Source organism: Tribolium castaneum, chromosome 9, assembly GCF_031307605.1.
Source record: "Tribolium castaneum strain GA2 chromosome 9, icTriCast1.1, whole genome shotgun sequence".
Taxonomy (NCBI): domain Eukaryota; kingdom Metazoa; phylum Arthropoda; class Insecta; order Coleoptera; family Tenebrionidae; genus Tribolium; species Tribolium castaneum.
The window spans coordinates 11,648,288-11,663,353 of NC_087402.1; the positions used below are offsets into that span (position 1 = coordinate 11,648,288).

The 15,066-nt window shown below is 37.3% G+C and overlaps 2 long non-coding RNA genes and 1 other non-coding gene across 3 annotated transcripts in view; 1 reads left to right on the forward strand and 2 right to left on the reverse strand.

Moving 5' to 3' along the window:
- Window positions 1-15,066, forward strand: part of LOC103312882 (uncharacterized) — a 44,169-nt gene that overhangs the window by 19,193 nt on the left and 9,910 nt on the right. The window lies entirely within an intron of this gene.
- Window positions 11,419-12,400, reverse strand: LOC135267167 (uncharacterized). The gene is made up of 4 exons (XR_010335507.1): window positions 12,194-12,400; window positions 11,931-12,084; window positions 11,751-11,875; window positions 11,419-11,698 (listed from the first exon to the last, which is right to left on the reverse strand). It is a non-coding gene; the product is annotated as an uncharacterized LOC135267167 (long non-coding RNA).
- On the reverse strand, window positions 12,467-13,179 carry LOC135267171 (uncharacterized). Its single transcript, XR_010335518.1, has 3 exons — window positions 12,890-13,179; window positions 12,604-12,831; window positions 12,467-12,550 (listed from the first exon to the last, which is right to left on the reverse strand). It is a non-coding gene; the product is annotated as an uncharacterized LOC135267171 (long non-coding RNA).

Consider the following 15,066-nt stretch of genomic DNA (forward strand, 5'->3'; position numbering starts at 1 on the left):
TTTGTTTTTGTTCTCAGTATGGCCTGCATTGATCCATGTTTCGTTTAAGTAATAAATCTTCTTACCTTCTTCTTTAAGTTTTTTAATCTGCCCCAGATACCGTCTTCGCCATGCAATGATTTCATTTTTTTCTATTTCTATTCTATTTCTATTTCTTCTTTTAAAGCTCGAATTAAATTAATAAAAATTAAATAACAATATGGTAAATAAAAGATAACACCAAAAATTCAGTTCCTTTAATAATTTACCCATTGTGTTTTTTTTTAATTCGGAAGTTCTTCTTGTCCATTGACGCAGTTTAGTTTTTTTTTACAGTTGGTGGTTCATTTCTTAAGAAAAACGAATGAACAGATTTTCTTATTTCATTCTTGTTCCATTTACTGAAGTTATCCAAAACAGATCTTGCGCGATGGTACAACTTCGGTTTTATGTTATAACATAGGGTCATACGTTAACAAATTACAATACTTGAATAATACCTGCAGCTTTGCTGGTAAATTCCAATTTCTGTACCTTTGATACACCAGGGTTTTCCTCATGGAAGGTCTTAAAAATATTGTAGATTATTTGTTTTTCTTTTACAGAAAAATGCCGCCTGGTTCGTTTTTTAGGTGGTGACGCTTCAATATTGTTTATGTTTATGTTTATTAATGTTTATTAACGGCCACGCCAAGTACAAGTGATATATAAAATACAAAGATAAATACAAACACAGATAGGTACAATACAGTTAATATAAAATAAAGTGTTAATTATTAAAAGAGCTAAGTTCACTATGTTCAATAACAGTTTTTAAATCCTTTAGAAATCTATTTTTAGGTAAACCTATAAAATCTAATTTACCAGAAAGTACGTTGCATGTTTTAGACAGCCTAGAAGATACAGAATTTTTCCCATAATTGGTACGGTGGTAAGGCACTACAAGCATTCTAGGCTCTCTAACGTTACAAACGGGTATATTTATTGAAAATAGCGGAAGAATAGGATTACAATTTACATTACCAGACAATATACGATATACGAACGACGCGTCATAAAATATTCTACGAGAAGATAGTAAGGATAGTCCTAAATAACTTAAAATTTTTATATAATTATTTTTGTCATAAAATATGTTAAATTTGTAACATACAAATTTAACAAATTTTTTCTGAACATTTTCAATTCGATTAATATGAACATTATAACAAGGTTGCCAAATAATTGTGCAGTATTCCAAAATTGGACGAACATAACAATTATATAATAACATTACAACACGCAAACTTGAAAAATCAGAGCACTGTCTTATTATAAATCCTAATGTTTTGTTTGGTTTTGACAAAATGTGGTTAACGTGATAGTCAAAACTTAACTGGCTGTCTACAATAACTCCTAAATCGCGAATATAAGTGACACATTCAAGTTGATTGCCTGATATAAAGTACGATGGTAGATTGTAATATAATTTTCTAGAAAATCTTAGTGATTTACATTTATTTATGTTCAGTTCTAAAAAATTTTTTTTACACCACATACAAAAACTATTTAAATCACGTTGTAATATATCACAGTCGTTTGGATTTATAATAACTTTAAAAATCTTTACATCGTCGGCAAAAAGAAGGATTTCAGAGCTTTCGATCGCTGTTTTGACATCATTTATATATAGAGAAAAAAGAATAGGGCCTAGATGTGACCCATGAGGCACACCTGTGGATGGGTGAATTGCGCGAGACTTAACACCATTTATAGTTACATACTGTACACGATTAGATAAAAAAGAATAAATCCAACTAAGGACTGGATCCCCAAAACCTAAATTATCTAATTTTGATATTAATAACTCAATGGAAATGCGATCAAAAGCTTTTGACATATCAGTATATATACAATCAATTTGGAATCCATGATATAATGTCAGCCATAATGGAGTCAAAAACTTTTGATATATACGATGGGGTACATATCGGTCTATAGTTGGAAATATTTACACGACTACCATTTTTAAAGACAGGTCTGATATATGAGATTTTCCAAATATCCGGAAATTGAGTTAACAATATTGTTAATATTGTTGTCATCCATTCCCAAATATGAAACACACGAATGAAAAATCTAACCTAGAAAAAACACATGATTAACGTAAACATTTTGATACTGTTTATCGGTAGACTTACAATTTTGTCTTTAATTAGAAACAGAGGGGCTGATTTCAAGTTTGGTCGCAAAGTTGCGCGGGTCGCAGTTGCATAGCAGCAACGAATGACATTGCTAGATTTGCGCCGTTGATATAACAATACCGATTTGCGCCGCACAGTAAAAAAAGTAGTGTAAATAATGAACTCTAGACAACTCTATTTCTAGTTTATACAGGTCCATCTATTTAGAGTAATATTTTTTACTCTACATGTAGTGTTAAATATCAGAGTGATAATAATCTAGAGTAGAGTAATTTTGATCTCTAAAATAAAACACTATTTGCTGTGTTCATTAACTCTACAATACACTACAAGTGTAAATTTTACGTCTATATTTTAGAGTGAAGCAAATCTAGATTGCTTTATAAACTCTGTGAAGAGCACTACTGTTTTGGTGGGAAATTTAAATATAACTCTACGTAGTGTATGGTATCAAGAGTTTTCGAACTCTGAGGGTTGGAGGTAAATTTGAATAAAACTCTATTTAGTTTTTTAAATAAATTGTTTATTATTATTACTTACAACATAGTAGAAGTAACAGAAACTCATTTAACGAATTTACATACTCTAAAAAATAAATTTGTATTTCGGAACGAGTAACCATTCGTTAGAGGAAAATGATTGTGATATATTATATGGTTCCTTATATAAAAGAAAACTAAATTCTATAATGTCAAAAGTTGGACTAATATCTGTATCTTTTAATTTATAAGAATGAAGTCTTTCGACAAAAGATTCAGTTTTCCATTTTTTTGTTACAAAAAATATCTGTTTTTCCGAGGCATCAGTATCTATTGAACATATATCAATTATTTCATCAAACTGTGGAAGCTGAGAGTTTAGGTAATAATCTGTTAGAAGACTTTTTCGAAATAACTTTATTTTCAAGAAAGTTTTAAATACAAAGTAAAAGCACACAACCACCGTGTCGCCGTTGATTCGACACTCCTGCCGCGCCGTCTCACCGCTCATCGCCTGGTTGTTGTGTCTATCGCGCCGCCTCGATTCCCGCCGTGTCCTTAATCAGCGCCTGGCTGATTTTGGTCGTAACATTCGGCCTTCCTGCAAAATTAATGTCCTCATTAATTCGTAGCCTAATTCTCAAGGAGATCGATCAGATCTAACCGATCAATTTCCTCGCCACTGTCGCTTTCCTCGCCATCCGCCTTGTCATTCGCCTCCTGAGCAGTACTGCAATAGCGCCGGAGTGAATCCACCGCCACAACCGCCTTAAAACGTTTGTACCCTCTCATACCTTTAATCGCCTCGATCTGGTACCTGTCGTTACCAAGCCGACGTGACACTCTATATGGTCCGTCGTACTTATTCGCCAACTTTCTATTAGTACCTGGATCCAAACAACCAGTCGCCGACTGACGCCACAAGACCAAATCGCCTACTTTATACAGGGTTGCAACCTTTCGCCTTTTATCGAACCTAGATTTCATTTGTAGTGCAGTCCTTTTCAGATTCCTTTCCGCCTCGGCCCTATTTGCCTGTAGCTCTTCACTGAGTGCTTCAGCAAGAACTGGGTACCCCGAGTCGTCACTCGAAGGTCCCGCATGCTGACTAAGCCCTGCTCCGCCCTGAGCATTCGCACTGCACCCGGTACCAAGTGTTGTGCTCGCCTCGCCGTGTGGTACCGCCTCGCCGTGTTTTACTAGGTTCGCGCCGGTTTCGCCGTTTTCGATCGAATTTAATGTCGCCTGTACCACATTATCCGCCAAATTAGCTACAACGCCCCGCCTGTGGGAGAACATCAACTGGGCCGGAGAAAATCGAGTACTCGCATTAACTGTATTGTTCAAACCCCAAACTATCTCCGGTAACCCATCGTCCCACCGATTTTCGGAATCTGCACTGCACGTCAACGCCTCTTCAATGGTTCGGTTGGGTCTTTCAACCTGACCATTCGCCCTAGGGGTAGCAATCGCATTTTGAATATGCTGAATCCCTTTTTCCGCCATGAAATCACCAAACGCCTTGCTCTGAAACGCCAATCCACGATCTGTGATTACCCTTCGCGGATACCCAAACACCCCAAAAATATCTCTCAATTTTTCAATCGCCTCTGTAGATCTCAGTGTTCGAGTTGGTTTCGCCCAGACAAATTTTGTAAATCCGTCTATCGCCATTAGCAAGTAACTGTTGCCCTTGCTACTTCTCATGAAAGGACCTAAATGATCTACATGTACTGTATCCAAAGGAATGGGTAACCTTTTTATTGGATGCAGTCGCCCTTCCGCCTTACCATAATCACCTTTGCCATAGGCACATCGCAAACAGGATCGTACATATTTCAACATGAATCGCGCCATTTTAGGAAACCAATATGTTTCTTTCATCAATGTTAACGCCCTATTGTAACCAGGATGCCCTATTTCATCGTGGTGTTTGTGAGCCAAAGTAAACCTCGCCGTGGCTGGCACATAAAGTCTGTCGCCGTTTGGTGTTATTCTATACAGACGCCCATTTTTCACTTTGTACACCGCCTTTACATCTCGCGGTGTTACGCCGGTTGTCAATACAGTGACCAGCTCCTGCGCTTTGGGATCTTGTAATTGAACTGTAAGAAACCAATCCGCCTCATCTGCATGAACGATAGAAATCTGAACAGGATTTCGACTTAAAGCATCAACGTGCTGCATCCGTACGCCCGGCCTATATTCTACTGTCATGCCATACTCTTGGATTGCTAGCCACCACCGAGCTATTCGAGGGACCAAGTCTTTCTTTAAGAAAGTTGCTCTTACCGCTGAACAATCAGTTACAACTTTAAATTGTGTACCCAGCAAATACACCCGAAAACGTTTAATTGACTCTACCACCGCCAAGGTTTCTAACTCATAGCTATGATATACCTGCTCCTGAGGTGTGGTAGTTCTACTGAAGTAGAAAACTGGCTTTAGCTCACCATCTGGTTGTCTCTGTAGCAGAATTCCTCCCACGCCAATTTTGCTTGCATCTGTATGCAACTCTGTCGAAAAACTGCTGTTGTAAGCTGCCAAAACCGGTCTCTCAGACAACAAGTGACGAAGTCTCTGGAAAGCGTCCTGCTGCTCTTCTCCCCATCGCCACTCCACGTCCTTTTTCGTGAGATTTGTCAAAGGTTTCGCCAACAGGGCAAAATTCCGAATGAATTTTCTGAAGTAACTAGCTAAACCCATAAACTGTCTAACACTATGTACGTCTGAGGGTTCTGGGAACTTTAGAACTGCATCCACTTTGCGTTGACCAGGTCGTATGCCTTCAACGCTGATCTCATGGCCTAAATAATCGATCTTCTCTTGACGGAAACTGCATTTCGCCAATTTCAATTTCACGCCTGCATCTCTAATTAGTTCCAACACCTTTCGAAGTAGCTCTAACCCCGTCGCTACATCTACTGAAGGTATCAGAAGATCATCCATGTACGCCAAGACCTGATCATGTCGCATGTTGCCCAACATTTGGTTGATAATTCTCTGAAATACCGCCGGAGAATTTGCCAACCCAAATGGAACTCGCAAGTATTCATAATGTCCATCAGGTGTTACAAAAGCCGTTTTGTGAATTGAATCAGAATGCATTGGTACCTGATGATATCCTTGCGCCAAGTCCAAGGATGTAAAGTATCGGTTTCCCGCCAACCGATCCAACTGATCCGCAATCAGTGGCAAAGGGTACCTATCTTTCACCGTAATTGCATTTAGTGCCCTATAATCAACACGGAGACGCATTTCGCCTGTTTTCTTAGGGACCAACAAAATAGGACTCGCATAGTTTGAATTAGATTCTCTGATGACATCGCCGTCAAGCAGACTCTGCACCTTTTGTCGAACCACCGCTCGTTCTGAATGTGACAATCTGTATGGACGATAATACACAGGAATGTCTGACGTTAGATTTATCGACATGGACCCTAACTGAGTTAAACCTAGATCCTCATCATTCGCCGAAAAACAACACGACATAGAACGCAATAAGTCAAATAGCTGTTGTTTATAATAATCACCTATTTCGCCTACAGTGACACTAGATAAGTCAAAACATGCGCTCACCTGCTGAATGTTCATGACTTTTGTCACCGGAACTCCTTCTTTGCACCTCTCCGCCTTTGTCACTAATCGTCCAGCCTTCCAAACCAGTGTTCTGGGTGCAAGATTTGTGATGAGGATTTTGTTGTCGTCTCGGCATTTTAACACGCCACCGGGTATCGCCACCATGTCGTCCTTGCTTTGAAACGTCACAGGAGCCATTGAAACTATTTCGCCTATTTCACAATCAGTTATTGTAACGCCCATTTGGAGTGACAGCCCCGCCGGGATAACTGTATCCTCCTTCACGAGGATTCGTGGCCTTGGTCGGTCCGTCTCCAAGGTTAAGTTCTTAAAAACTTCGAAAAGATCTTCGTCCCTGATAACGCATGCTTTATCGCCTCTCACTACAAGTGCTACGCCGGAGGTACTAATTGCTGGTTGACCCAAGATGAGCTCGATTCGCCCGAGATCACACTTGGTTATCAACGCCGTGATACTCAATGTTACCTCATCAACCTTAATGTCAAATGTCGCCTCGCCAATCGCTACACCTTGCCCGCCTGCAAACCCCTGTAGTATCCATTCGCCTGGTTTTATGTTTAAATTACGCCCTTGCGCCCAAGACCACGCCAAAATGTTGTGCTCACTCCCGGTGTCAATATAAACACGAATTTGCGCGCCGCATGCCGTACCCATCTTTTTATAAGTGTTCTCTAGCCCTAATTGTAAAATTCTCACCTGTGGGTTCGCGCCTTTCACCGCCGTGGAGTCTGCTTGGGGGTTACAGGTTGACGCCTCATGTCCTGGTCTCCCACATTTTCGACATCTCTCCCTCCTCTCGTAAGGACACTCTCGACTCTTGTGGGTACCGTATCGCTGACAGTTGAAACAGCGAATTAATGCGGACTTCGCCTTTGTTGTTGCCACTGGTTGGTCCGATCGCCGTTTCATCGCCTGGCCGGAGGAGGTTGACTCACGCCGTGTCACCCCTTCAGCCTTTGCCGTCGCCCCACGATATTCATAAAACTCCAGTCCCACAAGAAAGTTGTTATACAGCGCCTCTGGGGTGGTACTTCTAGTCGCGTATGCATTTGCACGAAGCTCCTTTGGCAGCCCCCTTATGATCACAGCGACAGCATTCTCGCCAGAAATGCCGACTCTGTCACATAGCGCCAACTTCTCGTGATAGTACTTCGTCATTACCTCGCCTGGTAACTTTTGACGCTGTACCAATTCTTCGAGAGTAATGGCAAAGTCCTGTCGCCGAGGAAACGCCATTCGGAGTCTCGCCTTCCAAGAATCCCAGGTCAAATTGTATTCGCCTAAATGATTAAACCATGCTTTCGCCGCCCCCATCAATCGTGATTGCATAATGCCCGCCTTTTCCAATTCTGACCACCCGTGAACTTGCCCCAGCTGGTCAATTTTTGCGAGCCACCTCTCGATATTGCAATCAGCATCATCTGGGTCAAAATAGTCGACAATTTCGGCTCCAATTTTCCAGCTCCGCACTGTAGAACAATCAGAGCCTGTCGCCGGCGATTGCTGTGCCGACGCGCCCATCTCAGCTATCCTATTGCGTAAGGTTACCTCCGCCCCCTCTGTACCCGCCGCCTGGGTATCAGTAATTTCGCCTAAAATTAGTGCCGCCTGCCTTTTTACCGCCTTTTCGATTTGGGATTTTAACTCCGATCCCAATAATTGCTCCAGGGTACGCGCAATTGTGTTATCCAAGGTCTCTGACGTCACCTGGGTTGTCGCCGAAATCGTCCTTGGGGCCGCCTCCTCCAAGTCGATGTCTTCGTCCATCGTCAAAGTAATTCCCTCTTCGTCGCCTCTTTGCTCCTCAGACATTTTTAGAACACTTTTCGCCGAAATTCGTCTTGCCACACCCAAAGTAACAGTCGACTTTTCTTATCGCCGTTTTTGCGCTGACGTTTTTCACCCGAGCAAGTCCTTGAAGCTAATTTCGCCGCACTTTCAATTACGCCACTCAAGTTTCACCAACTAGCACGTGAAATAATCCCACTTCTGATTTGTTAGAAGACTTTTTCGAAATAACTTTATTTTCAAGAAAGTTTTAAATACAAAGTAAAAGCACACAACCACCGTGTCGCCGTTGATTCGACACTCCTGCCGCGCCGTCTCACCCCTAGAATAGTCTCACCGCTCACTAGCGGCTAGGTCCCGCCGGTCTACAAATATTCCCTCTGTCGAAATGTTGCGAGCGAGGTCGGAACAGTACGAAGAGACCATAACGGACTTCCATTTCAGCTGGGCTGGTTAAGTCTAACGAGTTTTCTGAGTACTTCAAAAATAATTACATTAACAATCGGCATTGCTGGGCATATTGGAATAGTGGTTTTTATGGAAATATGTTGCGCGTGGCTGGGGCTTCGCCCCAGTTAACTAAAAGGAAACAAACCCCACGACCAATTAAACTCGAAAACGTGGAACTCGAAACGTGGAATAGTGTTTTTTTTATGGAGCTACTAGGGTGGCGTACAGTTCATAACCGGTGGACAGACAGAGCTCAATATTCGGGCTGTTCCGACTCCACTCGCAACATTTCGACAGCGGGAATATTTGTAGACCGGCGGGACCTAGCCGCTTTTTCACCGCTCATCGCCTGGTTGTTGTGTCTATCGCGCCGCCTCGATTCCCGCCGTGTCCTTAATCAGCGCCTGGCTGATTTTGGTCGTAACAAATCTTTTCCTACACATATAAACATTTTTTTTTGTAAAGGTATCCACATTTGAACCATTTATATTGAGATACGGTTGAATCGTTTTCAATTTCATCCTCATCTACAGAAATTAAATGTGAAAATCTATAATCTTTAATTAAACATGATACAGAAGGACCAAATTGTTCACATATCTCAAATAAACTATTAGGATGAGAAGTTCCTGACATTTGTTGACAACGAAGTGCAAGAGTTTTTGTTAAATTTTTATAATTTCTAAATTTTGACGCAAAATATTTTATCATTGCATGTTTAGATTCATAACGCATGCACCAGAGGTTTAGCAATGGACCCATTGTTTTAATTACTGTTGGATAATGAAGCATAAAATGTTGTTTGGGAATAATAGGACTATCAAAGACCAATTTGAAAAGTTGATGATGAGTTTCAATTAACGTTTCAAGTTCTGTTACCATTTTAGTACAAATTCTAGGTGCAAAGACAATAGACATAATTTTTAACAATAATAGTATTACTTGAAATTTTGTGTCTACTTCGGTTGTGACATCATCAATTATTAAAGGTAAATATCTAATCAGACACCACGCTTGCACTGCTTTTTGTTTGATATTATTATTATTATTGTCCAGAACAACTGGGCTAGGTCTATTGGAGCTATTTGTTGTACCAAAATCATATAAATGTATCCTTTCATTTATTTGGACAAGTGTTAATAATTTCGCATTCACAATTTCTAAAAGAAAAAGTTTTAATTCGTACTGAACAGTCCCTTCCAAAATATCGTGCATTATATCTACAGAAGATGTATCGCAAAGTTTAAAAAAATTAAGATCATTTAAGATGCTTCGAAATTTGATGCCAAAATGGTGATTATTGTTTCTTTCCGCTATACTGCTGTGTTGTTCGTACAGTTCACTTGTTCTTAAAGTACAATCTCTTGCTGAAAACATATTCTGCATCTCATGTTTGTGAGATAAACAAAACCGACAAAAATAATTAGCCTGAAAGGATTCAACCATTCCATGCAAAGAATTTGCAGCTAGATTATCATGAGAAAGAGATGAAATCGTGCCAAAAATTGTTTCAGAAACGCCATCTACTAAAATACCCTCAGTTTCCAATTTTTTTAAATCTGCAATGATGGGAGATAATATTTTATTTAGTGTAATGTCTTCACCTATGCAACTAGACTTCAAATCAGACGTAAAAAATAAAGCTAAAAGGTGTATGTTTTTTAAATTTGAGTTAAATGCATAGGGTAAATTTTGAATTGTAAAATATAACGCACCGATTTTGTGAGCTCCTGTCTTACTACCTAAAGGATTAACAGTTTCGAAGTCGTCGTAATATAACTGCAATTTTACAAAATATTTTTTTTGTAAAAATAATTCATTATTTTCAAGGTATGTGCCACTTGTAATTAATTCCTTTTCATGAGTAGTACACTTGAATGTTGATATATAGTCCAATATTATTTTGTTATTATTTATCAACCACTGTAGTGTTTCTAGAATAGGTACGTATTGAAATGTTCTGGGGATATTTACTTCTATTCTTGTGTTCGTACTTTTGTCGAATATGGAATCATTACGTATACCTAAATATATTTCCTTTGGCAAAACAATTTTTGAATTAATAACTTTATTTCTTTTATATGTGCTGCTATATTTATTCATTTCTATTTTAACTTTATCTCTAACACTATTTAAGATAGAAAAAAAAAAGATTTTCATTAACACTGTTATTTAACATATACTCGAACAAATTTAAAAGTAATTCATCAACCGCTTCATATACAGCTTGAAATTGTGAGTGTGGTAAACTCAGTGGCATAATTTGTTGAAAAAATATATGGAACAGTACCTCAATATCAAATGATTCATTCTGGATTTTAGTAAAAGAACCATCTTCTAATGTATTAAAATCACGATTATTATCATCTTCGACACAAACAACACGCTCATCAACACTATTAACTGGAGAGTTAGTAGTGAGAGAGCTAAGAGAAGTTATTGCAACATTATTGTCATCTTCAACACAAACACCACACTCATCAACAATATCAACTTGAGAATTAATAGTGAGAGAGCTAAGAGGAGTTACTGCAGCATTATTACTAGTGCTCTGTAAAAACTCTGTAGACCCAACCAAATTCTCATTATTTCTTAATAATTGTTTACCTAAATTCTCAGTTTCATGAATCAACATATGTTTTCTAAATCCATTAAATGTTTTAAAATTTGAATAACAAAACTGAAAACAACATCTTAAATTAAGTTTCGGATTATCAAATAATCCATGAATTGTTCTTAAATGCTTGACAACCAAATAAGTTTTTAATAATTTCTTATTACATAAGGAACACACAAACATTGTAAATAATTACTCACTCGTATAACAAAAAACTCGTATAAAAAACTAACAAAAAGAACTCTAACAAGTATACAAAATCGAAAACAATGTTATCATTAATCATTTAAGAGTCTAGTTCTCACTAGACACATATGTGGAGTGTACAATATACCTTCGGTTTCAATGTCAAAATAATAGGTTTGTATGAATTCCCAAAAAAATTTTAGTTTGTGATCGTACCTTATGTTGAACACATAATGAGTCATAAACAGCAACTGGAAAGCCTCCGCACTGGAACAGTGGTCAGGGCAAGGGATGAGCTGTCTGTCCACCACTATGTGGTACTTCGTAATTGCCCCCTTATTACTATGCCCTTGTGCCAACAGAAATGGTTGTTTTCTTTGAAGTGAAGATAATATTTCTGCGACCGGTTGATTTAGCTAAAAAAATATTGTACCTACTTAAATGCTGAAAAAATGTAAGATGGCAAACCTTTTTAAAAACGATTAACCTTTCAAAGTAGGAATATCCATTTAAATCACTCACTTGTTTTGAGTTAACCCTCCATTGAAGAAGTTTGGCTAGGGCTAACAAAGATCGTGTAACTTTGTCAAATTCTAAAAAATAATAAAATTACTTTGGTAACATAAATTTGCTAAAACTTTTACTTACTGTCACTTGAACCTTCCGTCGAACCTAATATTTCTGTGGCAGGTGTGGCTACTTCACTATCATATATACTTAGAATTTTCTCTGCATCATTGTTTATTTTGGCAATAAAACTGAGTTCTTTATCAGGAAAAAGTAATCGAAAATCGTGTTCAATCTGAAACATATGAGGTATGAAAGTACGTTACGTGCATAACACGCATTATTTGTTTTCTGGAAGGCAACATTCTCAGCTCATACACGAAATATTAAAAAAATATTCTTACAAGATATGGAGTGTCCAGAAATCTCGGAAAGATTGATAAAACATTAACATCCAAGGACCGCCTATAAGTGAACGTTTTTTTCATTCTGTCCAAGATTGCTTCTTGGTCTGTTTGAGGAGAAGCGTTTCTCAGAAATTCCACACAATCAGAAATTTCTGGAGTGATAGTTATTACGTTTTTATATGTATTTCTACAATCTTCTTTTTTTTCCCTCACTTCATCGGACGCGTTTTCAACAGCTTTGCGCTTCCTTCTGCGTACCGGCCCTAATGTCTTCATCTTTGGAATTTTTCGCGATAAAGCGTAACCTATAACTAATAAAACCTTCCCCCCATTGTCGTTTTTATAAAAGGCTTCCTAAAATTAAAATCAATTAATTTTAAGATTTAACGAAAAGTAAGCATTCATACGTAGCCCGTTGGGCCACACGGGTTTCTCAATTTAGGAAATATTGAAATAATAGCCTGTCCCAAATTTCTTTTGGCGAATTCAGGAACTGATATTCCATACATACGCACTAATTCAGAAGTCGTTGCATTGACTAATTGAATACGTAATGATTTTTTCAGAAAACCATTTCGACTGTAAAACTCAAAAATCTCATCACCCATTCTATTTCTTATAAATTTTTTCCACCCCTGCAAAAAGAAAAGTAAATGATTGGGAATAAAATAAAAAAGACATAAAAAGCCACACCTCAACAGACATTTCTTTGTAACCCATAGGTTTTTTAAATGTTTCCTCTTTCTGAATATTAGGATCTATTCTTTTATCACTTGGTACGACTGAAATGTTTTCACTAATTTCATCCTTACTGGTAGTACTTTCGTCAGTGTCTTGGTACTCCGTACTTATAATAGAGACAGTACTTGCTGATGCAAAATTTACTACAATAAACAAATAGAACGTAATTATGTAGAAATTGTTCAAAAATTACAGAAAAACTCACATTCATCAGCAGTAGCTCTTATTTTACATACGATTAGTAAAATCGATTCGCTCGAATTTACTTTTAAGAAGTCAAGAATAACGTCTTCTTCCAAAATTGTTCCATCTTTATCATGGAAATAAATTTGTTCGTCAGCGAGCTCCGGGAATTTTAATTTTGCTGAAGTTGAATAAGCATATAAAATGATTTTTCGTTTCAATTGTATACTGGCTGTTCGTTTTTCGAGCTCCACTATGGGGATCTCAGATATTATAAGAGATACGAGGTCAGTTAAATTAGGGCAAAGTTGCGCATTATTATGCTGAACAATTACCTGAAAGAAAATTTGATGTATCGTTTTTAGTTTTTGAATTATGGAACAAAATCAAATTTTTTTAATTTTTGTTTTTATTTTTTTAAGCGAAAACTAAGAGAACTAGACGTTTTTAAATAAGACACTCTTGAGGCACTTTTTTACAAGAAATCTAAATCTGTCATCGCCTTTTCCAAGGCGTTCTTGATGTCATAGTTACAACACTCAACTTTGGTTTTTCTTATGGACGCCATATTTAATACTTGTATTTTTGAAAAGTCTGTTTGTTCCTGATTACAACGATGTATCACATGATATGTTCGAATCTGACATGCAGATTAAAATTAAGAAAAAAGCGTTTTTGCAAAGAGTGCTTTAGATAAAAACGCCAAAAATTTTGTTTAACTTACTAACTTTTGACAGTTCTATTAAATATTCGAGCAGAATTTTTATAACTTTGTCTTGTTTTGTTTTGCAAAAAATAAACTTCTAACTTATCATGTCGTTTAATTATTAAATAAGTAAGCTCGGTGGAAACGGGAACCTCCCAGATCCATATTCAATTAAACTTCCAAAATCTAGCTTGTTTAAAAACAAAAGTGTTGGCGTATTTTCCAAAGCACTCTTCGCAAAAATGCTTTTTTCGATTTTGGTCAGTAAGTAAGACTCGATCATATCATGTGATACATTGTTGTAATCAGAAATAAAAACACTTTTCAAAAATACAAAAATTGAATATGGCGTCCATAAGAAAAACCAAAGTTGGGTGTTGTAACTCTGACATCAAGAACGCCTTGGAAAATACAATAACAGATTTAGATTCCTTGTAAAAAAGTACCTGAAGAACGTCCTCCCAAAAAACGGCTAGTTCCTTTGGTTTTCGCTTGAAAAAATAAAATAATTCAAAAACTACAAATCACACCTCAACTTTTCTTGCAGATAATTGTTCAGCATAAAAATGCGCAACTTTGCCCCAATTTAACCGATCTCGTATCTCTTATAATAACTGAGATCCCCATGGTGGAGCTCGAAAAACGGACACGCTGTATACATATGTATACTAACCAATGTTTACTAAATCCTCATAAGTCGCCGAACTGATGTCGATTTTCGCCAGTTTTGTTAAATGAATGTGTTTAATTTTAATAAACATAGTGACGAGAAATGAGCAATTTTTTTCTGAAAAATGAGATAATTAGGCTAAGGTTTTGCTGGCCCTATACCGAAAATGATTTTAATTTCTTTAGTTTGTTTAAAAGGGTGTATAAAAAAGTGTAAAAACATTAATAAAAAAACTTGAAATGCGAAGCATCGAATTTTTTAACTGATGCCCTTGAGGCCTTTTTCCTACAGTATTAAATCAAACGATCCAATGAATTGTGAATAAATAAACCGATTTACACGAATACGAGTTGAATACAATACTTTATTCTTCAAATTGGACTCAACAAGGCTTAAAATTACTTTAAATATATTAAAAATAATCTGACGTTTTGTACTGAGAAATGCGAAACAGTTGTGCAAACTTTCTTACACAGAAGAAAAACCGTAAATTTTGGAGGTGCCGATAAATATGTTTTTAAGTGATTTATGTTTAATAGCAAAAGCTATTGGGTCAATAACGTTCTTAAA